Source organism: Bufo gargarizans, chromosome 1 (assembly GCF_014858855.1).
Source record: "Bufo gargarizans isolate SCDJY-AF-19 chromosome 1, ASM1485885v1, whole genome shotgun sequence".
NCBI lineage: Eukaryota > Metazoa > Chordata > Amphibia > Anura > Bufonidae > Bufo > Bufo gargarizans.
The window spans coordinates 175,003,496-175,030,594 of record NC_058080.1 but is presented as its reverse complement, the minus strand read 5'-3'; the positions used below and the strand labels follow the sequence as shown (position 1 = coordinate 175,030,594).

Below are 27,099 nucleotides of genomic sequence, written 5' to 3'. Positions count from 1 at the left end.
AAGTTGTCTGTAGAAGCCAAGAACAATATGTAAAGCATAAAAAGGCTTCTTTGACCTTATGCAAGGTGCAATAATATCACTGGAGTACATCCATTAGTATCTCGAAATTGAAATAAATTCAGTGCAACTCTTCGGTTCTCTGATAAGTGCAAAAATGATCTCTCAAAGAATGTGAAGTCACCAAGTTCAGTACACATACCAACATTACCAGATTAATCTTAGGAGTCAGTAAGTACAAATTGTTCTCCTTAAACTCCGCACACCACATAGACCCCACTGTAACTCATGTATCTCAGAGAAAGTTTTGTCTGCTCTTAAAGAGGACCTTTTATGGGTTTGTAGTTATTGAGATACATATCTGTACCCACGGGGTACCCCCCACTGTGCTGCCACCCTGCCTGTTTTTTTTAAATAGCACTCCTGCGCCCCGTTATGGTCCCCCGCAAATTTCTCGCTCAGTGTGCTAATACTGAGCATGGGAGCAATGGGGAGGAGACGCAGTCTTTCTCTGTGGGCGTCTCCTTCTCCCTGGCTTACACTGAGGATCTTTCTCACAGCATTTGCATGCGATTTCTTAAAATTTAATCCACTTTGCTCGTACTGTAAAATGTTGTGGATCAACCTCATGCGAATCTGTTGCAGCAGATCCACAGCTTATATCTCACGTGGACAAAATTTGCAGTGAATTTCTCACATTTCCATCTTTTTGTAGCCTTCTGCTTACCCATCCCTAGCAGTCCTCTTCTACTTAATTACCATACATCCACACATAACATTTACATATGAATAGACATATTTTAATTACCTCAAATATAAATTTCCCTTCACCTATGGAGCTAGTAGGTGAATCCTACCCTGTAAGGAATATATTCATATAAAGAGGTTGCCCAACTTTTTTTTTTTTGGGGGGGGGGGGGGACCTCAGCAAGATGCACCTGTGGAAAAATCAATACCTACCTTCTCCCTGTCAATCTATTCTAGATCTCCTCAGTGGTTTACTGGTCTGCATCTGTCAACTTCCAGAAGGACAGAGTCACATGCATCACTATTGCCAATGACTGGCCTCAGAGGTGACATGTCCCCAAGTGGCTCATATGCCACTTTAGGGAATGTCATCACTAATGTCAATCATTGCACACATGACCCTCTCTGTGCAGAAGTTGACAGATGGGGACCAGAAGATCAGGGAAGTTAACCAGGAGCTGGAACTGGTTGGCAAGGAACAGGTGAGTAGGGAAATTTCCACAGGTACAGCCGGGATACAAAGTAAAAAAAAAACTGGACAACCATTTAAGTAGCACTAATCTTGAGTTCAATAGTCGTTGTTAGGTCTAAAGGCCTCTTTTGGTCAAAAAAATTGTGCAACTGTATAATAATTTTTTTTATCTAGCTCAAATCACAGATTTACCATCTTCCATAATTCTGTCTGATAAGCAGTAATATTTAGATTAGGCATTAACTTCAAGCTGACATTCAAGATTATACGGTCTACCTATAAACATTATAATTTAATCTCTATTTTATGCTTCTTACTATATTATTCAGTACTTTTCTTGCCAATATCTAAGAAGGGCTCAGGTCCAACTTTTAAACAACCTATTCACAATTTAATGGAAATTGTGGTCATTTTTAAATGAATTGGCAGGGAGATGATCTTCATAGATGATGAAAATGATTCCCTTGAAGAGGTTTATCATTTCTATCAATTACCATCTTGGCCTGTACTCAGTCTAACTCATTGAGGAGCAGATCATACTCGACTCATTCACATGACACCACATTTTAGTTCATTTATATTTCAATGGTTGTACTTTACTCTGAACACCACGTAGACCCCACCATAGCATGCATGTTCCAATGGTCTACCGATATTATGTTTTATAATCATTGCAGTACAGATAGGCCGAATGCATTATGACTCACAACACTTGTTTTCTATTAAATAAATCAATGACTTTTAGCATTCTGAGTAAACCTGTCTGGCTATCATTGAGTTCCTTCTGGTAAACGTGATACTATTTGTTTTGCATCTGAACCTAAATCAGTAACCTTCTGCATTAATTGAAATTGCAGGCAGACTTCTGCTTCAAACTTGAAAGAAAATAGTATTTTGCCTTTATTCATCCCCTGAAAGTTCTTTCTTTAAGCCTCAGGGAACAGTCTGAAAATAGAAGGAAGGCATCCTAAGGCTGAGTTCACACGGGCGAGATTTCCGCGCGGGTGCAATGCAGTAGGTGAACGCATTGCACCTGCACTGAATCCTGACCCATTCATTTCAATGGGGCTGTGCACATGAGCATTTTTTTTCATGCATCACTTCTGCAATGCTTTAAAATCGCAGCATGTTCTATATTCTGCGTTTTTCACGCAGCCCTGGCCCCATAGAAGTGAATGGGGCTGCGTTAATAACGCATTGCATCTGCAAGCAAGTGCGGATGCAATGCGTTTTTCACTGATGGTTGCTAGGAGATGTTGTTTGTAAACCTTCAGTTTTTTATCACGCGCGTGAAAAAAGCATCAAAACGCATTGCATCCGCGCGGATAAAACTGAACAACTAAACGCAATTGCAGCCAAAACTGACTGAACTTGCTTGCAAAATGGTGCGAGTTTAACTGAACGCACCCTGAACGCATCCGGACCAAATCTGTCACGCTCGTGTGAACTCAGCCTAAGGCTGAGTTCACACGGGCGAGATTTCCGCGCGGGTGCAATGCAGTAGGTGAACGCATTGCACCCGCACTGAATCCTGACCCATTCATTTCAATGGGGCTGTGCACATGAGCATTTTTTTTCATGCATCACTTCTGCAATGCTTTAAAATCGCAGCATGTTCTATATTCTGCGTTTTTCACGCAGCCCTGGCTCCATAGAAGTGAATGGGGCTGCGTTAATAACGCATTGCATCTGCAAGCAAGTGCGGGTGCGATGTGTTTTTCACTGATGGTTGCTAGGAGATGTTGTTTGTAAACCTTCAGTTTTTTATCACGCGCGTGAAAAAAGCATCAAAACGCATTGCACCCGCGCGGAAAAAACTGAACAACTAAACGCAATTGCAGCCAAAACTGACTGAACTTGCTTGCAAAATGGTGCGAGTTTAACTGAACGCACCCTGAACGCATCCGGACCAAATCTGTCACGCTCGTGTGAACTCAGCCTAAGGCCTCTTTCACACGACCGTTTTTTTTTTTCCGTTTTGCGGGCCGTTTTTTGCGGTCCGTATACGGTCCGTATACGGAACCATTCATTTCAATGGTTCCGCAAAAAAAACGGAATGTACTCCGTGTGCATTCCGTTTCCGTATTTCCGTTTTTCCGTTCCGTTTAAAGATAGAACATGTCCTATATTTGGCCGCAAATCACGTTCCGTGGCTCCATTAAAGTCTATGGGTCCGCAAAAAAACGGAATGCATACGGAAATGCATCCGTATGTCTTCCGTATCCGTTCCGTTTTTTGCGGAACCATCTATTGAAAATGTTATGCCCAGCCCAATTTTTAATATGAAATTACTGTATACTGTATTTGCCATACGGAAAAACGGAACGGAACAACGGAACGGAAACGGAACCACAACGGAAGCAAAAAACGGAACAACGGATCCGTGAAAAACGGACCGCAAAACACTGAAATGGACATACTGTCGTGTGAAAGAGGCCTAACTCACTGTCACTATAATGACAGCATTGCCACTTTATAATGTTCTAGGCCGTCAATAAGAATCCGTCTTTTTTACATTCTGAGCAACAGACGTGCGCAACCAGACATTTGTATTAGAAATATTAGTTAATTTGCTCTGTAGGAAAGTTAATGCATATTGATTACACCAGATCGATCTATGGGAATAGACAACACAAGTCATCACTGGCTGAATGAAAGAATATCTATTTCAATAGATTAAATAATTGCTACCCAGGGACAAACGGGCATGTTTAATGTTGTTTTTTTTGGGTAGACTATATTTGCATTATATTTGGATTTCACATTTTTCCAGTACACATTTGTGTCAGATGTAGAGGCTTTCCTTGTCAGTGTAAAGAACTCAAGTGCCTTTGTCACAATAATGATTATTCTAGACATGGACAATTAGATGAGAATTTGGAGACACCTTAAAAATGTTAAACTGTTCTTAAGATACAGACCATTTAAAATTCCAAACACTTTGGTAGCCAAAATGTAAAACGTATCTATCTTAGAATGTTCTATGCCTAGAATATGAGGAAGGGAGGTACCAGCATCCCCCCACCCTTTTATGTATATGTCCAGAGCAGCCTTTCAGCCTCGTGGATGCCCTTGAAAATCTCGGGGGGAAAAAATTTGTATTGAAATTGACTTTGTAAGAGTCCACATTTAAGATTCATAGATTAGAAAACCATGTGGTTTTTGGAGCCATGATTTATAAACTTTTAAAATGTCTGAAATTTTCCGTTCCCATAGCCATATGAGGGATTATTTTTTATAGGACAAGTTATATGTGTTAGTGGCACTGGTTAATTTTCCATATCTTGTATTGGGAAATAAGAAACACATTCTTTGTGGGGTGAAATTGAAATACATTGAAATACATGCTTTTAGCGTTCAGTATGGTCTAAAAATGACACAATGAGCTTATTCTGTGGGTCAGTAGGATTACAGTGAGACCAAATTTATATACTTATGTTTAAAACTGTTTAAAAATACAAACCTTAGAAAAAATTTAGATTTTCTTTGCATCGCCATATTCTGACAATCATACATTTTTTTAGATTTCTGTCTACAGAGGTTTGTGAGGGCTTACACTTTTGCAGGGCAAGAAGTTTTCATTAGTACAAATTTTGGGGTACATACCACTTATCACATTTTATTCATTTTTTTTTTTTGGGGGGGGGGGAGGCAATGTGACCAAAAATTGGTAAGTCACGCATTTTTTGGCATTATGGCATTCATGGCACAGGAAAAACATTTTTCTTTTTTAATAGTTTGGAAATTTTCAGACGTGGCTATACCTAGTATGTTTATTTTTTGTTGTTTCTTTTTATATTCAAAAATTGGAAAGGGTGTGATTTGAATTTTTTATAAATATGTTTTAAAGTCTTTTCCTGCAATTTGTAGTCACCCGAGATGCTAGGGAGGCTCGTTTCCATCAAGGCCTGATATTGGCTAAACCCCCCGCCTGCTGGATGTTTTGATCCGCATGATGGGGGGATGCAGAGGCGGCTGTGTGGGCATCTTGAGCGGCGTGGGTGCTGGGGAGCAGGGTAAGTATAACCTGCATGAGGTGCCTGGGCATTTTGGGGGGGCATTATAGGGGTTGGAAAACCCCTTTGATACTGGAAAAAAATTGAAAGAAACATTTTTCTTCTTTAAATCACCATATTCTGACCCTAATATCGTAATGTGTACGGAGCTTTATGAGGGCTCATTTTTTTTGCAGGTCTGTAGTACTCATTGAAACCATTTTGGGGTGTATTTGATGTTTTGATCACTTTTTATTAATTTTTTTGTGTTAGGTGAAGTGACCAAAAACACCAAATCGACCATTTTTATTTTTTTCCATTTCGCCATATGGGATAAATATTTTTATATTTTAATAGTATGGATGTTTTCCCACACGGCGATTCCCATGATGTTTTTTTAAAATTGTTTCTGCTGTTTAAAACGCCTCATCGCCAACATGGTTTTACGTTGGGGAGGCGGGAATGGGTTAAACAATCTTGATAAATGTGCTATGTCCCTACCTCCTGGCACCAAAAATAATATGATAACAACATTAAACACCCATTCAATGTGCATAGAGATTAATAGATTTCCCAAAATTCGTTTCAGGTTTGATTCAAACGAAGCAGCTATCAGATTCAATTCCGGTCCAAATTGCCCTGAAAAGACTTGCATGACACTGTGAGGTCTCTTAGAGACCAAGACAGCATTAGTAATGTCAAAGTGACAGTGACATATAGGGCTATTGGTAAATGGATGTGAGCCGGTGGCAACAAGAGCAAAGTGATGAAAAAAGTTCACTAAAGCCTCTGGATAGAAACACATAGTGCACTGAAAAATGCACTTCCCGTGACGTGCTTTGGATGTATACAACACTGTTAGGGCTTATGCACACGAACGTATTTTCTTTCCGTGCCCATTCCGTTTTTTTGCGGACGTATGCGGAACCATTCACTTCAATGAGTCCGCAAAAAAAAACGGAAGTTACTCCATGTGCATTCCATTTCCCTATGTCCGTATTTCCGTTCCACAAAAAAAAAAAATAGAACATGTCCTATTATTGTCCACATTATAGAAAAAGACAGTACAGTTCTATTAAGGGCCAGCTGTTCCGTTCCGCAAAATACGGAATGCACATGGATGTCATCCTGTATTTTTTGCGAATCTATTTTTGCGGACTGTAAAATACATAAAGTCGTGTGCATGAGCCCTAAGTCATAGCAAGTGGTGTGAATACTGCTGCTGCTTATATCTGAAACTCGGGCAGAGCTGAATTCATTAATTAAGAAATGTAATACATGTGTGGCAGCAGCTCACAGTGAATGACCCCTCTTGCTTCAAATACAACAGCCACAGCAAAATACGCAGGAAACAAGAAAGTAGACACCAACTAAACTGAAACAACTAACAAACAAACCAGGTCAAAATCAATAATGTAATATAAAATCTCGTCTTTTCTGGGTTTAGTCTATTAGGTACACAAGTATCCAATTTGAATTACATAGAATAATCACATATACCTTGGGCTGCTAACACGTGATTAAAATGTTGATTCCTTTAAAGGGCTTCTGTCACCCCACTAAACCGTTTTTTTTTTTTTGTTTACTTATAATCCCTATAGTGCGATTTCTGCCTACATAATCTAATTAATCATTTTGGTCTAGTAGATTTTGTTTAAAACGTGCTTTTAAAATATGCAAATTACCTTGCTACCAGCAAGTAGGGCGGCTACTTGCTGGTTGCAGCCGCATCCTCCGATCCTAAAGACGCCCCCTCCGCATGTTGATTGACAGGGCCAGGGAACGGGATCGTCCTCTGCTGGCCCTGTCTGCTATCAAGATCTCGCGCCTGCGCCGTAACGGTATTCAGTCGGCGCAGGCACACTGAGAGGCGGCCGCTCGCTCGGCGCTCCCTCCTCAATGCGCCTGCGCCGATGACGTCACATCTACACCCGGCGCAGGCGCATTGAGGATGGAGCGGCCGAGCGAGCGGCCGCCTCTCAGTGCGCCTGCGCCGATTGAAGACAGGTACGGCACAGGCGCAAGATTTTGAATGCAAACAGGGCCAGCAGAGAACGATCCCGTTCCCTGGTCCTGTCAATCAACATGCGGAGGGGGCGTCTTTAGGATCGGAGAATGCGGCTGCTACCAGCAAGTAGCCGCCCTACTTGCTGGTAGCAAGGTAATTTGCATATTTTAAAAGCACGTTTTAAATTAAATCTACTGGACCGAAATGATTAATTTGACGGTTTAGTGGGGGGACAGAAGCCCTTTAAATCTAACTAACTAGATATTGTCTTGTCTTCCCTGTCTCTAAACTAGATTTATTCTGTTCATAAAAATACAATCAATGAACAATCAAGAAGCATACAAGCCCAGAAAACACATGCATTTCCTAGTTGGAATCATGTATGGTGCTTATGACATGAGTCAGTCTCCTGTAGTTCATCCTGATTAGCTGAGATTGATTGCAAGGAAATATGGGCAAGCCCGCCAACTGGGGAGCCATACAAGGTCATGTGATCCTCATCCTCTTCCCTAATGTCTTCTGAAGATCTGAATGATCCGTAAAATGGTGTACACTTTGATGACATTTTTCTTTCAATGGTACAGAGCTACCTTGACAAAACATTTGAACAGTGCTGGTGATGAGGCAGCATTCAATGGCTGCCACATTCAACCAAGTTGACCCCTATGGTAGTAGTAAAAAAACTATTAGGTATAGTATAGGAACAGGCTTTTGAGAGGAAGCCTCACACAAAGGATGAATTGAAAGAGTTTATCTTGCAAACATCTATCAACATTGGGGCAAACCAGAATGTGTGTTACTGTGTGTAAGTGTTAGGTGGTAGCATAGGCACTAGAAATCTTGCAAGGCTAAAGGGAGATATTCAAGCACCTAAGAGGCTGAACTGTTTTCTTACTTTTGGCTTAATTTCGAGCACTTAAAGGGGTTATTCCATGATTAATGTACAAAATGAAAATCAGACATCATGTAGTACATGACTATCTTTTTGTAACAAACTAGCCCTCTACCTCACATGGATCCAGAGATCTCCACATTCATTGGTCTGCTAGATTTATATCAAGCTGACAGCTCAGGGGAGTGTCTTTTCTGCTGCAACTCGGGGGGGGGCGTATCTCAGCTCTCCCTATCACAGCTCAGGAGGCACTTGAAGGATGAAACTGAGCATGTGCAGCCTTTCTCAGTGAGCCGGAAAAAGAAATAAGAAAAAGAACAAACTGCAGGTGGCGCTATACAGATACATTTTATTGAATAACTCAGTGGCTATATAAAATTTTAAATTGCATGCAATTACGAAAGTATTCAGATCCTGGTGCTCGTTTGAAAACTGTAGAATATTTTGTGTGGGACAACCCCCTTTAAGAGACAAAACATGAACTGATCAGTACTGTGTGTCTGTGTACTTACTTTTGTCCCACCCTGTAGAAGTCATTCCTTGCTGCCCAGCAGATATTTGCACATTTCCTCATTTCTCCATACATACATATAAATGTGTCTTTACAGCTTTGACTACAACAAAGTCTGCTCCTGCAGCTAAAAGATATTTTCATCAAAACTGAAAAAAAATATGGTTTTATGCTTCTCCAGTGCTATATTTTTGTCATAACTGTGCATCCAAAGTAGACTATTTACAATGTAACATTTATAAGCTCTCACAATGCTATGTCTGGCAGTTAGTTTGCAATAATGATTGACCTTGTTTCTCAAGTCTGCTAAGAGTTGGTATAGAAAGTATATGAATTAGGAGTGCATGAAATAAGGTTTATGCTGTTGACTATTAAAATAACCATTACAAAGCAATAGAATTCGGTAATCAGTTGAGCTTCATTGTTCCACACTCAGTACTTTAAATGTACTGAAGCTTTGCAAGCTAATTCATTTAACCCCTTCCTGCTCTAACATATTATGACAACACTGCAGCAGGGTTATTTCCACTCTTTGCCATGTTAGAATATTATGGCTATGGTGTGGGCTCAGCAACTGGGCCCTTGCCATCGTATGTGGCTTCCAGCTGTATCATACAGCAGACACCTGGCTCTCACTGCTGATCAAAAATACAGTAACTCTGAGTCTGACAGTTTAAGTCCTCAGATGCCACACAGTGAGAGGAAGTTCCCTCTGTTCTCCACTCGGCCCTCCGCGAATGTATTCACAAGGTGCAGAGTACTCATCATGGCAGATGGGCTATCTAAATGGCCCCAGGCCTGCAATATCCTGGCTTGCCTCTGGCAGGATGTCAGACCTCCCAAGTGTCCCTCTTTTTGACCCAAGTCCCTCAGTCCCTCTTTGCTCCTTATATGTCCCTCTTTTTAATCTTAGGTATAGATTTGCATTATTACATTCACAATATTGACTCAAAACGTGTTTATCTGGTTCCTTTCTGTATATTTGAGCCTGTTTTGCATATTGTTTAATTATTTGATGCAGTTGGGAGTTTAGAAATTTCAATATTCCGATTTATTTTGGGGTTATTTCATAAGGGATAACTATTGAAGTGTATAGATTTGCTGGAAAAATACATCTTTCACACAATTGACCATAAATGTCCCTCTTTGACCATCGAAAAAGTTGGAAGGTATGTACAGTATTGTCGTGCCTGTAAAATGACTATGGGACTAGATGGGACAGGCCCAGGCACTTAGCATTTACACAAATATAATACACAAATCTATATCCAAAAATATATCTTTGTTGAAATCAATAAAACAAATAAATACGGATGGAGTTCAGTTGTAGATGCATACATTGGCCAAGACAAACACAACCACATAGAGAGTGCACAAAACACGTCGGGACATCAAGTTATAGCATTACAAGTAAAGGAGAAGGTAGGATGGAAAAACAAGTATAAATAAATACAAAATCAAACCCTGTGGCTCCCCCACCTAGATAAAAAAAAACATGATTCACAACAAATACACAATACAGACCCGGCTAATGGCACCTCCAAGAGACCTCCAATGGATGAGCCCCCAGCGATGCTAGGGAGGCTCATCCCCATTGCAGCCTGCTATTAGCTGCTCCCCCCTTCACCAGATGTTTTGATCCGTGCAACGGGGGGATGCAGCAACGGCCGAGCGGGGATCAGGAGTGACGCGGAAGCCAGGAAGCGGGGTAAGTATAATCTATACAAGGGCCGCGGGCATTGGGGGGCATGCTTTAGACTTTGGATACCACATTTAAATAGTAAAACATAACAAAAACCATATGAATTTGGTATCTCTCTCATAATGACCCGCAGAATAAAGTTAAAATGCCTTTTTTACTTTGCATTCAGCACTGTAAAAACAAAACTCTAAAAACAATGATGAAATTGCATCATTTTCTACAGTTGCCTCCCAAAAAATGTTTAAGTTATACAAATCATCTGATGTACACTAATAAAATTACAACTTGGCTATTTTGAGAGACAAACCAAAAAGCTATAGCTTTGGAAATGTGGAGATAAAAAAAACTGTATAAAATCACCAAGCCCAATTTCCAAACGAGGCTGCGTTCTTAATGGATTGACATGGTGGGCTGTAAGCCTTTATGATTTCTCATGCAACATTTGTATAAACCGCAGAATCACAGGTCATGCTATAATTTATCTACAAAATACTCTGTACATTCTGATATGCTGACTGTGTGAAGATGTGCTCTTGGAGAAGGATGTTCTGTATACTCTACTATGTTCGTGTTTTTACTACACGTTCTCAGTGTGCGAGGTAAACAGTGTGCCAGTGGGAAAAGTACCATGGATTACCATGGTTTGTTCAAGACAAAGGATCCAGTTAGGTTATACATTTCTAGTGGTTTAAAGGGCATCTGTCAGCAGATTTGCACCCAAGAAACTGGATGACCTTTCACATATATTTTATATATGCAAATGAGCCAATAGGAGCAACGGGCGCGTTGCCGTTACACCTAGAGGTTCTTCTTTTTCTGCAAGGCCGCACCCTCTGCACTTTGATTGACAGGGATCATGTTTACACTGCCTGGCCCTGTCAAAGTACAGATGGCGTGGCAGTTGCAGAGAGAGCTGAGCCTCTAGGTGTAACAACAAAGTTGCTCATAGAGGCTTATTTGCATATATTAAAACTTAATTTTTCTAGTCAATGCCTTCAGCTGCCAAGCATACATGCAAATCAGCCATTTTAATAGGTACAAATATACTGACAGATGCCGTCTAAAGTGTATTTTTAATTTTAAAATGTTTATTCTACCTAAGAGTACAGTAAATGTTCAAGTCAAATCATTATTTTCAGAAAATGTTTTGAAGCTTCTACAACATGCGGCCCTAATACTGAAATATGTTCTCATGGCCATTTCCTATTGATTCCTGCTTCAAATTTCTCAGCCTAAAAGCCTTTTTACATGGGGTCAGTATTCCAAACTTCTGAGGAGTAATCTATGGTTTGAAAAGTTATTCAATGAGGACAAAAGTTATTCCATTAGGACAATCATCACTGGCAAGCAAGAAGCATCATGGCTACCCAATGACTGTTCTTGTAAGAGCAGTCACACAAGGTCAATGGAAATGTCACTTTGAGCGTCAAAGTAACAAATAGTAACAAATAAAGAACAAGTATAAATAAAAGTTCACATTGGCCAATCATTATGATTGCTCAGAAATGAGCAATTTCTAATGATAATTGCTCAATGTAACTGAAGATAACATTCAGGATAGTAAATTGAGAAGATAACCCTATTACAGTACATGGAAAAAAAGAGGAATATGGGAATTCTACTGTTTTTTTTGTAGGCAACCATAACATTTATCCACGGCCTTTAAAGCATTTTAGGAGGTTCTACTGAAGTTGTGACCTTTTATATGACCCTTCATGATCTACATTCATATTTTAATGACTTCTACTTAATTTATGTTGATTTATAGGTATATTATTTATTATATAGTGTTGCCTTAGACCAATTATTACTTGAGCTGGAACCTCTCAAAGTATGAAAAGGACATTTTCTTTATACTTCAAATGGATCAGATCACGTCTTCAATGGCTTTTAACCTTACTGTACCAATCAAGCTGGAATGGAGGATATGTCATCTGACAGACATAGATCCTGTTTTGATCTAATTCTACATACTAAACCAATGACATACTCTGGCATGCGCTGTCGAAGTAATTGCTGTTATATTAGTTCTTCCCGTGACGTCATGATGACTCTTTAAATTTCCACTTTCGAGAGTTCATTTGTACTTCAGTGGGCGAGGCCATTTTAGATGCTGACCTGGAATGTGCATGAAATTAATACAACACACTTTGGTATCCATTTCAAGAAGCTGAATAGGCCTTTAAAAAGTTGAAATAAATTACATCTAGCTACAAGAGGATGTTACTCATCTCTGAAAGGCAAGGCAACAAAATAATGCATTTCATGGATCAAGAACACACATTTGTGATTCATATATATCCACTGAAGATTTGATAAGGTCTATGGTGAGGTCATACAGAGTAAGTGAAATAAATAACTGATGTCATATATTAAGGGAAGGAGTAAATCAAATCTGTTTCAGCTATATAAAGAATGTTATACTCTGGTCAGGGTTCAATTTTCACACACAAGAGATAAATGTCTATGTGAGGCCCCGTAGAGGATAGCATCTGTTGATAAGACCAGGATTAGATTACACTTCATGCACTGGGAATGGTTCTGCAGTCTCCACTTAATACCTATATGCACTTAATTTAACTTATCATAGCATATATACATATATATATATATATACAGTATATATATATATATATGCACACACACACAGTACCGTATTTTTTGCCCCATAAGATGCACTTTTTCTCCCCCAAAAATGGGGGGGGGAAATGCCCCTGCGTCTTATGGGGCGAATGCTGTCAGTTTTATATTGCTAGCTGCGATGTACGAGCAAGCGGGGACTCGGGGAGGGACTGGGAGGAGGAGCTGGGGGCCGGCAATAGCGGCAGGGCGGTTCAGTCACTGTACTATAGCCCCGCCCCGCCGCTCCGGATACTAATATAATATGTCTTATTCAAGTAATAGTTATTAAATATGCCCCTTCATTCCTAATAGTACCTTAAATCTTAACAGCTTCAGTACAATGCAGGCCGGGCGGGCGGCAGCGTAACTCCCTGATGTCACGTGCCTGCGCCGCCTACTTTATGAATGAAGCAGGCGGCGCAGGCAAGGGACGTCGGTGAGTGACGCGCTGGCTGCCCGGCCTGTCTACCTCCATTGTACTGAAGCGGTTAGGATGTAAGGTACTATTAGGAGTTGAGGGGCATGTTTAATAACTATTAATTGAATAAGACATCTTATATTTGCATACTGGAGCGGCGGGGGGGGGGGGGGGATCTGTGGATGCCATTTTTATGGGGGACATCTGTGGATGGCACAGTTATGGGCTGGGGGGGTCTGTGGATGGCACTGTTATGGGCTGGGGGGGTCTGTGGATGGCACATATATAGCAGTGCCACCCACAGATCCCCCCTCTAACAGTGCCATCCACAGATCCCCCCTGTAACAGTGCCAGCCACAGATCCCCCTGTAACAGTGCAAGCCACAGATCCCCCGTAACAGTGTCCATCACAGATCCCCCCATAACAGTGTTCGTCATCCACAGATCCCCCCATAACAGTGTCCGTCATCCACAGATCCCCCCATAACAGTGTCAGTCATCCACAGATCCCCCCATAACAGTGTCAGTCATCCACAGATCCCCCCATAACAGTGTCAGTCATCCACAGATCCCCCCATAACAGTGTCAGTCATCCACAGATCCCCCCATAACAGTGTCAGTCATCCACAGATCCCCCCATAACAGTGTCAGTCACCCACAGATCCCCCCATAACAGTGTCCGTCATCCACAGATCCCCCCATAACAGTGTCCGTCATCCACAGATCCCCAGTAATAGTGCCATCCACAGACCACCATTAGTTCCAAACCTACAAACACACAGCACACCTTTTGGTTAAAAATATTTTTTTTCTTATTTTCCTCCCCAAAAACCTAGGTGCGTCTTATGGGCCGGTGCGTCTTATAGGGCGAAAAATACGGTATATATAATATCTATATATATATAAATCAGGGAATGCAGACAGGGGTACCATGGAGAGAGTAGAGCTGATGATTACTTAGAGGACGCATTGATATATGTAAAACTAACCCACACCCAATTCCAAAAAAGCTGAGATAAGTCAGACAAGTCTAAAATGGAAAAATGCACAAAATGCAGATCTAGAAGTGGTCACACTGTTGGGACAACTCACTGCCAGGATAAACCACAGAGGCACTTAATTAGTTAACCCTATTTGTAGACGATTAGGTTCTAGCACAGTTATGTGGGTTTATTAGTTAGTGGTGTACATGCATATTATACCTACAAGCGAAATTTATTATGAGGGTAATTCTTTAAGTGACTTTTTCCTTGGGTTTGTGTTGGAGTACTTTGTGGCAAATGTATCAAATGTTGCATGTGGGTTGATCAATTTGATGCATCTTTAAACCTTACACTTTTGTCTACAAATGCTTCTCTAGTTTTTCTATAATTTTTCCTAGTGACTCACTCCGTTTAAGGCCTCTTACGGAGAACTGTTGCCATTTTATGGTATGCAAACCACAAATCAGCATTTCTGTCCGTTGTGCTTTAGTTCCACAAGTTCTGAAAATATGGTCATATTATTTACGTGTGTCATCTGCACACATTTTTTGCAGACCCATTGACTTGCATGGGAACACTGACCACTGACTATGGGACCAGTAGGACATGCTCTGGTGTAGGACATGCTCTGCACAGATATATGGCTCTATTGGAATGAATGCTGATCGGATGCGGACAATAAATATGGTCATGTGCATGAGACATAATGGTAAACTCTAGGCATAAGAATATAAAAAAAATTTTTTTTAATATTCTAGAAACAATAACAGTTAGGCACAGACTGTATGAGTTACTAAAATAGAATCCTTTTCTTATCTTAAAAAGAAACATGGAATCAGTTTTTGGAGAGAGGCAAAAACAATAAAATGTACATTTATGTAACTGAGGGAAAGAGCTAATGTGTTTTATTGTTGCGTTCCAAATTCTCAGTGCAATTGATTAAACCTGTCAAGTTCTGGAGTTTTGTCGTACAGAGATGTAATTTTCGGATGGTGATTAATTATATATACAAATGTTTGTTCACACCTCCATTTATTTAATGCATCTGTTTGTAAAATATCATGTTTCATAGATAGCAGCTGGGCTGGCAATAAATATAGCATGCCATAACTAATGTTCATGTGTAATAAAGGGCATTTGATAAAGTCTAAGGCTACCTGCATGGTTTTTCGTACTGATTTCTGTGTGTTTCTGTGGCAAAAACTGCATGTGTTACTTCCAGTTTTTGTTGTAGATTTGATGCAGATTTTCCACAGATCTAATGTTTGCATTGCAAAGGGTAAAATCTGCACACACAAAAAAATCCCCCCCAAAAATCGCACAAACAATTGACATACTGTCTAAATCCGCATGGCAGGTCAATTTCCGCATGGAAAAAAGAGCAAAGCGTACAGTCGTGGCCAAAGGTTTTGAGAATGACACAAATATTAGTTTTCACAAAGTTTGCTGCTAAACTGCTTTTAGATCTTAGTTTCAGTTGTTTCTGTGATGTAGTGAAATATAATTACACGCACTTCATACGTTTCAAAGGCTTTTATCGACAATTACATGACATTTATGCAAAGAGCCAGTATTTGCAGTGTTGGCCCTTCTTTTTCAGGACCTCTGCAATTCGACTGGGCATGCTCTCAATCAACTTCTGGGCCAATTCCTGACTGATAGCAACCCATTCTTTTATAATCACTTCTTGGAGATTGTCAGAATTAGTGGGTTTTTGTTTGTCCACCCGCCTCTTGAGAATTGACCACAAGTTCTCAATGGGATTAAGATCTGGGGAGTTTTCAGGCCATGGACCCAAAATGTTAACGTTTTGGTCCCCGAGCCACTTAGTTATCACTTTTGCTTTATGGCACGGTGCTCCATCGTGCTGGAAAATGCATTGTTCTTCACCAAGAAGTTGGAAGAAGTTGCTGTTGGAGGGTGTTTTGGTACCATTCTTTATTCATGGCTGTGTTTTGGGGCAAAATTGCGAGTGAGCCCACTCCCTTGGATGAGAAGCAACCCCACACATGAATGGTCTCAGGATGCTTTACTGTTGGCATGACACAGGACTGATGGTAGCGCTCACCTTTTCTTCTCCGGACAAGCCTTTTTCCTGATGCCCCAAACAATCGGAAAGAGGCTTCATCGGAGAATATGACTTTGCCCCAGTCCTCAGCAGTCCATTCACCATATTTTCTGCAGAAGATCAATCTGTCCCTGATCTTGTTTTTTTTAGAGAAGTGGCTTCTTTGCTGCCCTTCTTGACACCAGGCCATCTTCCAAAAGTCTTCGACCTCACTGTGCGTGCAGATGCGCTCACACCTGCCTGCTGCCATTCCTGAGCAAGCTCTGCACTGGTGACACTCCGATCCCACAGCTGAATCCTCTTTAGGAGACGATCCTGGCGCTTGCTGGACTTTCTTGGACGCCCTGAAGCCTTCTTAACAAGAATTGAACCTCTTTCCTTGAAGTTCTTGATGATCTTATAAATTGTTGATTGAGGTGCAATCTTAGTAGCCACAATATCCTTGCCTGTGAAGCCATTTTTATGCAATGCAATGATGGCTGCACGTGTTTCTTTTCAGGTCACCATGGGTAACAATGGAAGAACAATGATTTCAAGCATCACCCTCCTTTTAACAGGTCAAGTCTGCCATTTTAACCCAATCAGCCTGACATAATGATCTCCAGCCTTGTGCTCGTCAACATTCTTACCTGAGTTAACCAGACGATTACTGAAATTATCTCAGCAGGTCCTTTAATGACAACAATGAAATGCAGTGGAAAGTTTTGGGGATTAAGTTAATTTTCATGGCAAAGAAGGACTATGCAATTCATCTGATCACGCTTCATAACATTCTGGAGTATATGCAAATTGCTATTCTAAAAACTTAAGCAGCAACTTTTCCAATTTCCAATATTTATGTAATTCTCAAAACTTGGCCACGACTGTATATTAGATTTGTAAAGTGTCATTCACTTTGCTGGTTCTGTATAAGGGCATACTGTATGCACACAAACTTATTTTTTGTCCTTATCCGATTGTTCTATTATGACCCGGACGTTCCATTCCGCAAAATGTGGAATATGCACGGCCAGTATCCGTGTTTTGCGGATTCACAATTTTTGCACAGGTAACAGTTGTTTGCATGAGCCCTTAGGCTGCATTTGCACAAAAATCTGAGCAGAAAAAACTCGCATAATGCCCATGTGCGGGTAGTCTCAGAAATCTCAACAGAGTAACCACTGAGTAACAAAAGTTATATAGCACCTTTCATTTATCTGAAACTTTTAATTTTTCATTAGAACTAATTCGGCTATGTCAATTTGGCATTTAAAATATTTTCTATTGAATGAGTTATGGCTAAACAATTCAGTTAGTACTAGATTCCTACTTAAGTCCTAATCACATAACAAAGCTATCTTACGCCATGTGCCCGTTGCAGCCAACTTAACTTAGCGGCTCCCACATCACATGCTATTTGTGCAGTAAGACCATGGTAAAGAACAGCAATACCCACCCAAGTAATGCAATCTTCCTACATGCCTCTGATGTACCAAGAGGATGCCATTCTCAATACATATTATTATTTATTATTAAAGCGCCATTCATTGCATAGCGCTGTCCATATGATAAGGGGTGCACATACAAAATACAGACAATTGCACTAATCATAATCAAAACAAGTTACAAACTGGTACAGAAGGAGAGAGGGCCCTGCCAGTGAGTGCTTACAATCTACATGGTATGGGAGAAGGACACAGTAGGTGCGGGTGAAGTTGGTAATGGCGGTGTAGAGGCAGCAGGGTCACTGGTTGTAGGCTTGACTGGAGAGGTGAGTTTTCAGGTTTCTTTTGAAGGATTCCACTGTAGGTGAGAATCTGATATGTTGGGATAGCGAGTTCCAGAGTATGGGGGATGCGCGGGAGAAATCTTGGAGGCGATTGAGGTTATAAGAGGCGAGAAGGAGGTCTTGTGAGGATCGGAGGGTGCGTGTGGGGATGTATCGGGAAAGTAGCTCAGAGATGTAGGGAGGGGACAGGTTATGGACGGCCTTGTATGTATTTGTTAGTACATTGAAGTGAATTCGCTGGGCAATGGGGAGCCAGTGAAGGGATTGGCAGAGGAGAGAGGCAGAGGAGTAATAGGGTGAGAGGTGAATTGTAGAGAGACAGGTGAGATAGAAAAAACATCTTGCATTTTAGTTAATGTGATGCCACGCTGTACTCCTTTTTTTTCAATGGGAGTTAATGGGCATCAGATGTATTGTCACATACACAGTCGAGTCACATTATTATGACCATCAGCTAATATCCAGAGTAACTGCTATGTGCAGCACGGACAGCAGCTAGATGGGCTGGGAGTGACTCAATTAGGTCCTAGTTGCCGAAGCCATGATGACTCTAGTGCATCCCACAGCTGCTGGAGGGGGCCTGGGGGAGGATCCATAGAGAGAACACAACTATCAAGGTGGTCCCATAGATGTTCAATTGGGTTCAAGTATGAGGAATTAGGGGCTAGGGTAGTACTTGTAAATCTTGGTCCTGCTCTTCCAACTAATGTCAGACACTTCCAGCTGTGTTGCATATTGCATTGTCTTGATGGAAGATCCCATTCTCCCCAGGGAAGACAATCAACATGTATGGGTGTACGTGATCTGCAAGGATGGATTCATACCCAAATCGGTTGAGGGTTCCTTCCACATTGATGAGTGGGCCCAGAGAATGCCATGAGAACATTCCCCAGACCATAATGCTGCCACCAGTTTGTGTTCTTTCAGCAATTGTTACAGGTTTTTAGTTTTTTTTCCTGATATTTCTCGACTGACACGCAAAGTCCCTCCATCCTATGAAGCAGTAAACATGACTCATTAGAGAAGGCAACCCTTTGCCAATCAACAGAGACCCAATTTCAATACTGATGCGGAAATTGAAGTCTTTTCCGCTGATTCAACTTCATTAGCAGAGGGGCAGTGACCATCTGTCTGCTTTGGGGCCCCATATGCAGTAGGATTTGCTGAACTGTTGTTTTAGATACATGTCTGATATTCTCCTGGTTTATTTTGGTGGAGAGTTGCAAGTTGGTCCACCATCACGCACCTTCATAGTTGACATTTACCTCTCACATCATTGGCATGTGGTGCTCTGCAGTTTCCACATTGTTTATTCTCAATGGTGCCATTTGTACACTTTTACCCCAGCAGCACGTGTACAGTTCACAAACTGCACAGAAAGCCAATATTCATCCCTTTTTGCAACTCTGATAAATCGCCCCTTTTATCCATGATAACAACGATGTGTGCAGACAGCTTATCGCATCTTATATACCCACCAAGCCAGTTCACGACACGTGACTTCTTCATGAGCTATGCGCTTCCCACATTGAACGTAGGAGGTGATCATAATAATGTGACTCGACTGCGAAGTTGTATATGTGGGAAATACCCATTGGGTTTATAAGACATCAAATATGACCTGTGGTGTGAACAGAACCTTGAACACTGTCCATTTTTCTGTTTAGATTACATATTCTCTCATTTACAATTAGTTTTGCAGTTTTTACTCAAAATAATTGGCCTTCAAAATCATAGATAGACAACTTTGTGAATGATAGACAACCATTGCTATACAAGTTCATCATCTAAGTTTTCAGTTATCTTTTTAAATGTTCCAGCAGTGCACTAGAATGCCAGTGTAAACTAATATGGATTTTGTGTCATGGGAACTGCTAAAGCATTATCAGACAATTATAGCAGAATGGCAGGAGAACATCAATGTTCTAGTCCCAAAAAATGTTGTAGGCTAAGAAGCTATAAGAATGATGTCTGCTTTTGCAAAGTACAATTTTTGTGCACAATGTACAAAACACATAAAACAAAAAGATAAAAAAAAGCATCAAAATAACTGGTGAACACTAACAGGGAATACACTACACATAATTGGGGTCATTTATCAAAACTGGTGTAAAGTAAAACTGGCTAAGTTGCCCATAGCAACCAATCAGATTCCACCTTTCATTTTTGACAGCTCCTTTGGAAAATATCTGTAAAGAATAAATCAAGGCAACTGGACGTATTGTATATTTCTTGAAAACGTTTCACTCTGTCTTCCAACGAGCTTTCTCAATTCTGAGTGACTGTACAAGAATTCTCTGGGAATAAATATGTAACTGAATCAACATCTGGTAATTATACCCAGCATGGGGTCAGAGGTAATTATACCCAGCATGGGGTCAAAGGTGTTGATTCTATTATCCTAATTGGAGTCAGTAGGTGATAATGACCTCCCAGAAAAAGGTGTCAAGACAGCATTGTATGTGGCAGACAATAGATGTCTAAACCCCCTCCCCCCGCCTCTATTCAAGCTTAGCTTCTCCATTTCCTTTGGAAAATGAAAGGTGGAATCTGGTTGCTATGGGCAACTAAGCCAGTTCTACTTTACACCAGTTTGATAAGTGGCCCCAAATCATACACTGTCATGGGTGCCAAAATTCTGGTTGAGCAAGGTCAACACATACCACCAACACATTTGCAGACAGGTGGGTGACAATCTGTTTATCACAGAATTTACTACCTTTTGACAGCACATACTGGTGTACTACCTGGTCAACTGATAGCAGCTCTATTGGGGAATTTCATTGAGAAGCAGAAAGAACCATCTGTGGAGCAGTGAAAACTGAAGATTGTAGAAGATAAAGTATTGATTTTTTTTATAAAGACCAATTGGAAAAAAAATATTGTTGCATAATTACAAAGGGAAAACCTTATTCTTTTGAATGTTCATTTTGCAACTTTTCATAACATTCTTGAATTATTTTTACTATGTATACCACCTGGCTCCATTCATATTGTACTCTACTACATATGTGTCTCTTTAGATACAAGTATAGAGAGATGTTCCTACACAGAAAGCATGGAGAAAAGGTTAATGTCTTTAGCATATATTTATAAAGCTCTTTTATATCAGGAACAACAACACAGCATTACATAGAGCATCTGTTATTCTTCATGTATTAGTATCTCTTTAGCATTTACAAAGATCACATTTGTTTACAGTCAGATTATTCTGTCATGTGGTAATTAATTCAGCATTTGGCTGTGTTCGACATGCAAGTTCAGTATAAATGAATTCAATTTATTTCGTTTCTATGTTATAAATATCTGTATTTTCCCTGAACTCGGCTAGCTTCATCAGTCCCTTAGACTTTGGAGAGACAGTGTTAATGTTTGACTGCCTCTCCATTAAAATCAGTAAAATGGGAGACACATATCCTGTTGTAATGATGGGTGGGGTCCCAGCAATGGGAACCCTCCACGACTAGAATAGGTGATAAGTGCTGATTCCAGGAAAACCCCAGAACTCTCCTCCTAACACTTCTCACCTACCTATCAAACTGTTTACATAGACACATCCGTTTACTTGATTAAAAAGCATTTTTTTATGTTTTTTCAAAGCTCCATTCCCAAGTTGTGACACTTTTTCTTCTGAAAATAAGCGTATAATGCAGTTTCAGAACAGGTTTATATGGGACCAGTCTTGTCAAACTAATCTAATCAGTTTCTATGAGCAGGTAAGTTCTAGTCTGGACCAGGGTGAGTTGTTGGATGTCATTTGTGTTGACTTCTCCAAAGCATTTGATATTGTGCCACATAAAAGGTTAGTACATAAAATGAGAATGCTTGAGGGTTAAGATCTTGTGGGAATAACTGAGACATGGCAGGATGATAGCTATGACTGGGCAGTTAATGTACAGGATTACAGTCTTTTAGAAAGGATCGTGAAAACCAGAGAGGAGGAAGGGTTTGCCTGTATGTAAATTTCTGTCTAAAGCCCACACTCCAGAAATACATAAGTGAGGGACATGAAAATGTGGAGTCACTGTGGGTAGAAATACATGGAGGAAAAAAACAATAATAAAATACTAATAATAAGGCTGTTAACAGCCTGCATTTGTGGGAGGGGCGTCTGGCTATTTATCCCCCCACCTGCCGCTCAGCCAGGCGCCCGAGCCTCACGCATCACTGCTTCTTCACGCTCCCTCCTTCAGTGTCGTCACTTCCGGGTTACCGTGGTCACGTGCCGCCGACGTCAGCTTCGCTGCCAGCCTGTCAGGTAATCGGGGTACAGTGTCCCCGCTCCAGCTTTACTTTACGTCCGGCCTGGTATCTGGCTCCGGGGGTGGCGCGGTCGGGATGCCGCTCTCCCCCAGTACGTTCCGCCCACGCAGTTACAGGCGGCTGGGTCGGGGGAGCGGTGTCCTAGCTTGTGCTCTTCCGTCTAATCGGTGTCCGGGAGTCAGGTCACTCTGCTACCCCACCAGATTACCAGGGGAGAAAGCATATGATGGGAGTACAGGGGAGGTAGATGGTTCTGGAGAGTGCCTAACCCAGCTAGATGTAACGGTGATGAGTATGCCGTGGTATCACCGTATGTCATCTGTATTTTTCCATAAGGCTGCATTTAAATCCTTCAGAGTTATCGGATAAGGGTCATGAAGGATTTAAAGGGCCAGTGGTAGTCAGGGCGAGGCTATATTTGAGATTGTTGAAGCAGTGCTTCCAGCACAGCAAGGGTTGTCAAATTCCGGTGTTATGGTGCAGGGGTACTCCTGCGTTCAGGGGGGGGCATTGCTTCATTCATGCTCCCTAACCCCTCCAGCAGGTTACCGGCGGGTTTAACACACCATGCGTGTGCCCGTTTTCAGAGCAGCGATGCAGGCTGGCTATTTTAAAAAAAAAAAAAAAAAAAAAGAAGAAGAGAGGGGGAGTTTAAATATAATAAAAAAAAATATATATATAAATATATAAATACATATAATAATTCTTGCATATTTAACAGTTTTCAAACCCTACAGCATCATAATGCCAGAATTTGCGGTCTAGTTGAGGGGAAGTTTTCACTTTACTGTTTCAAGTCAGCGGTTTTGTTTCAGTCGCATTGGGCGTCTGTCTCGGTTGTCTATGTCCCTGGATCGCCCAGGTTGTCTATGTCCCTGGATCGCCCAGGGTGTCAATGTCCCTGGATCGCCCAGGGTGTCAATGTCCCTGGATCGCCCAGGTTGTCTATGTCCCTGGATCGCCCAGTTTGTCTCTGTCCCTGGATCGCCCAGGTTGTCTCTGTCCCTGGATCGCCCAGGTTGTCTCTGTTCCTGGATCGCCCAGGTTGTCTCTGTCCCTGGATCGCCCAGGTTGTCTTCGTCCCTGGTTCGCCCAGGTTGTCTGTGTCTCCCGGTTCTTCAGGGGGTTCAATCCCTTTAGATTGGCTTTTAGTTGTACGTTTTCTACGTTTTCGGCCAGGCAATTCCGAGGCGCTCTCTGGTAAGTCAGTTTATAGTTGATTAGCAAGGCAGGGCGGCAAACTTCGGTTCCACTCAGGGTCATTTTCCTTTCATTAGCTCCAACTTTAGCATTTGGGGTTTTGGAGCCGTGCTTCCAAATCCGTTCGTGTCCTACCAGGTAGGTTGTTGGTCCATTGGGCATTTTACTCACCATTATTGGCCTCACGCTCCGCCGACATCCGGATCGCAGCACGCTAGGCCTGCCGGGTGATCGAGGCTCAGCTGGCTCCGTGCTAGCTGCGTCTCGCACCCGACCTGGTTCCCTTCCCCCGGCTGGTGCACGCTTGATTGCCGCTCCCCCCAGCATGTTGCGCTCGCACGAGTGCGGGCGGCGGGGTTGGGGGAGCGGCGTTCTAGTCAGGGAACTGCCGGTCACATGCCGGCTCGGCATGAGAGCCTATTGTGTTAAAAAAGGGTGTCATAGGTTGATTCTGGTTTTGGGATGCAGGTTGCCCTCCCGCTGTCAGGGGGGGGAGCGCAGTTTTGGGTTCCCTGCCAAATTAGTTGGGGCTCTGTACGTTTAATTTTAAGTTTATCTGCCTTGCATCACAATACCAGAATTAGCGACTTACGTGTTTTCACTTTACGGTCTCAGAAATCAGTGGTTTATCGTTTTCTGGTTCAATCTGCTTCTGTCTCCTGGTCTTTACGTATGGCCGGGGTCCCCTGGCCCCCCCGGGATCTCAGTGCCTCCCGGATCGCCCAGGTTGTCAATGTTCCTGGATCACCCAGGTTGTCGGGGTCCCTGGTTCGCCCGGGTTGTCAGGTTCCCTGGATCGCTCAGGTTATCAGTGTCCCTGGATCGCTCAGGTTGTCGGGGTCCCTGGATCACCCAGGTTGTCGGGGTCCCTGGATCACCCAGGTTGTCGGGGTCCCTGGATCGCCCAGGTTGTCGGGGTCCCTGGATCGCCCAGGTTGTCAGCTTCTCTGGATCGCCCAGGTGGTCAGCGTCCCTGGGTCGCCCAGGTTGTCAGGGTCCCTGGATCGCCCAGGTTGTCAGGGTCTCTGGATCGCCCAGGTTGTCAGGGTCCCTGGATCGCCCAGGTTGTCAGCGTCCCTGGATCGCCCAGGTTGTCAGGGTCCCTGGATCGCCCAGGTTGTCAGGGTCCCTGGATCGCCCAGGTTGTCAGGGTCCCTGGACCGCCCAGGTGGTCAGCGTCCCTGGGTTGCCCAGGTGGTTAGCATCCCTGGATCGCCCAGGTTCTGTCTTCGTTTAAATGTCAGTGTTCCTGGATCGCCCAGGTTGTCAGTGTCCCTGGATCGCTCAGGTTGTCAGCTTCTCTGGATCGCCCAGGTGGTCATCGTCCCTGGGTCGCCCAGGTTGTCAGTTTCTCTGGATCGCCCAGGTTGTCAGCGTCCCTGGATCGCCCAGGTGGTCAGCGTCCCTGGATCGCCCAGGTTCTGTCTTCGTTTAAATGTCAGTGTCTCTGGATCGCCCAGGTTGTCAGCGTCCCTGGATCGCCCAGGTTATCAGCATCCCTGGATCGCCCAGGTTGTCAGCGTCCCTGGATCGCCCAGGTTGTCAGCGTCCCTGGATCGCCCAGGTGGTCAGCGTCCCTGGATCGCCCAGGTTCTGTCTTCGTTTAAATGTCAGTGTCTCTGGATCGTCCAGGTTGTCAGCGTCCCTGGATCGCCCAGGTTGTCAGCGTCCCTGGATCGCCCAGGTGGTCAGCGTCCCTGGATCGCCCAGGTTCTGTCTTCGTTTAAATGTCAGTGTCTCTGGATCGCCCAGGTTGTCAGTGTCCCTGGATCGCCCAGGTTGTCAGTGTCCCTGGATCGCCCAGGTTGTCAGTGTCCCTGGATTGCCCAGGTTGTCAGTGTCCCTGGATTGCCCAGGTTGTCAGTGTCCCTGGATCGCCCAGGTTGTCAGTGTCCCTGGATCGCCCAGGTTGTCAGTGTCCCTGCATTGCCCAGGTGGTCAGCGTCCCTGGATTGCCCAGGTGGTCAGCGTCCCTGGATCGCCCAGGTGGTCAGCGTCCCTGGATCGCCCAGGTGGTCAGCGTCCCTGGATCGCCCAGGTGGTCAGCATTCCCGGATCGCCCAGGTGGTCAGCGTCCCTGGATCGCCCAGGTGGTCAGCATCCCTGGATCGCCCAGGTGGTCAGCGTCCCTGGATCGCCCAGGCGGTCAGCGTTCCCGGATCGCCCAGGCGGTCAGCGTTCCCGCTTCGCCCAGGTTGTCAGCGTTCCCGGATCGCTCAGGTTGTCAGCGTTCCCGGATCGCCCAGGTTCTGTCTTCGTTTCTAAAGCCACCCTTCGGGGTATTCAAAAGGAGGGGAAGGGGTCCGTGAGCCATAGGCAACCTGTGTCCGGTAAATTGTTCAGGGATCTTTTTTCGTCATTGGATGGTAATCCTTTTTGGGCCCTTCACTAACCTGATTTTGAAAGCGGCCATGTATCTCACCTTTTATGGATTCCTCCGGCCCGGTGAGGTTCTGGCGGGTTCAAATCGCCATAACCATCCTCTGAAGCAGCATCTGTTATGGGGCCAGGGCCATTACACTCCCCTGCTGCCTTCCACCAAAACCATTTAGACGGGACCCCCTTCCGAGGTAAATTCTATCCCACGCTGAACGATTGGTGCCCAGTTCAGGGGCTGCATCAACTGCTAGCCCTCATCCAAGGTTCATCACCAGATAGCCCGCTCCTGCCACACGCAGGCAAGCTTCTCAGCACCCTCAGTTTATATCTTTCATCCGTGCCCTCGCCCAGGGTCTAGGCTAGGACCCCAAGGTAAATTCGGGCCACTCATGTCGCTAGGGGCAGACTCCGCTGCTTCTCGGCATCAGGTGCCAGCTCATGTCATCCGGTCCATGGGGCGGTGGCGGCCCTCCTGCTTCACTAGGTATATACACAATCCTCGAGTAGAGATATCTCGTGCCTTTCGATCACTGGCTTTGTGGTTTGCAAAAAAGTGTTGTACCTAACTGATGTTTTTTGCCCCCTTTTTTCACTGGTGTACCCGCGCCGTGGCTCCCGGCACAATTCAGCCACTATGTTCAGGGCAGGGTCTCTGCGTGCGCCGACGTTGTCCTAGCCCTGACCATAAATATGAGTTTGTTATAAACCACCTAATATACCAGAAGCCACAAAAAAATCTACTACTAAAGGAATAGATGAGGTGATAAATCATAATGAGGTGGCCAAGCTAGAGACAGAGAGACTTATTGGCAAAAAGAGCAAAACTAGCCCTAAAATAAAAGAAACCTTCAATTATATAAAAGGTAAAACATTTAAACCTGAACTTGTTGGCCCTTTACAGAGTGATGAGGGAGGAATTGTAGACAGTGATGAGGAGCTATTGATGGTGAATTCACAAAAAGAGTTCAAGAGAAGCCTGGATGTATTTCTGGAGCTAAATAATATTACAGGTTATAGTTACTAGAGAGGGGTCGTTGATCCGGGGAGTTATTCTGATTGCCTGATTGCAGTCGG

At 43.1% G+C, this 27,099-nt stretch overlaps 1 protein-coding gene across 1 annotated transcript in view; it reads right to left on the bottom strand.

The window, feature by feature from the left end:
* Nucleotides 1–27,099, bottom strand: part of DCHS2 (dachsous cadherin-related 2) — a 394,236-nt gene that overhangs the window by 167,814 nt on the left and 199,323 nt on the right. The gene's annotated exons all lie outside the window — the stretch shown is intronic.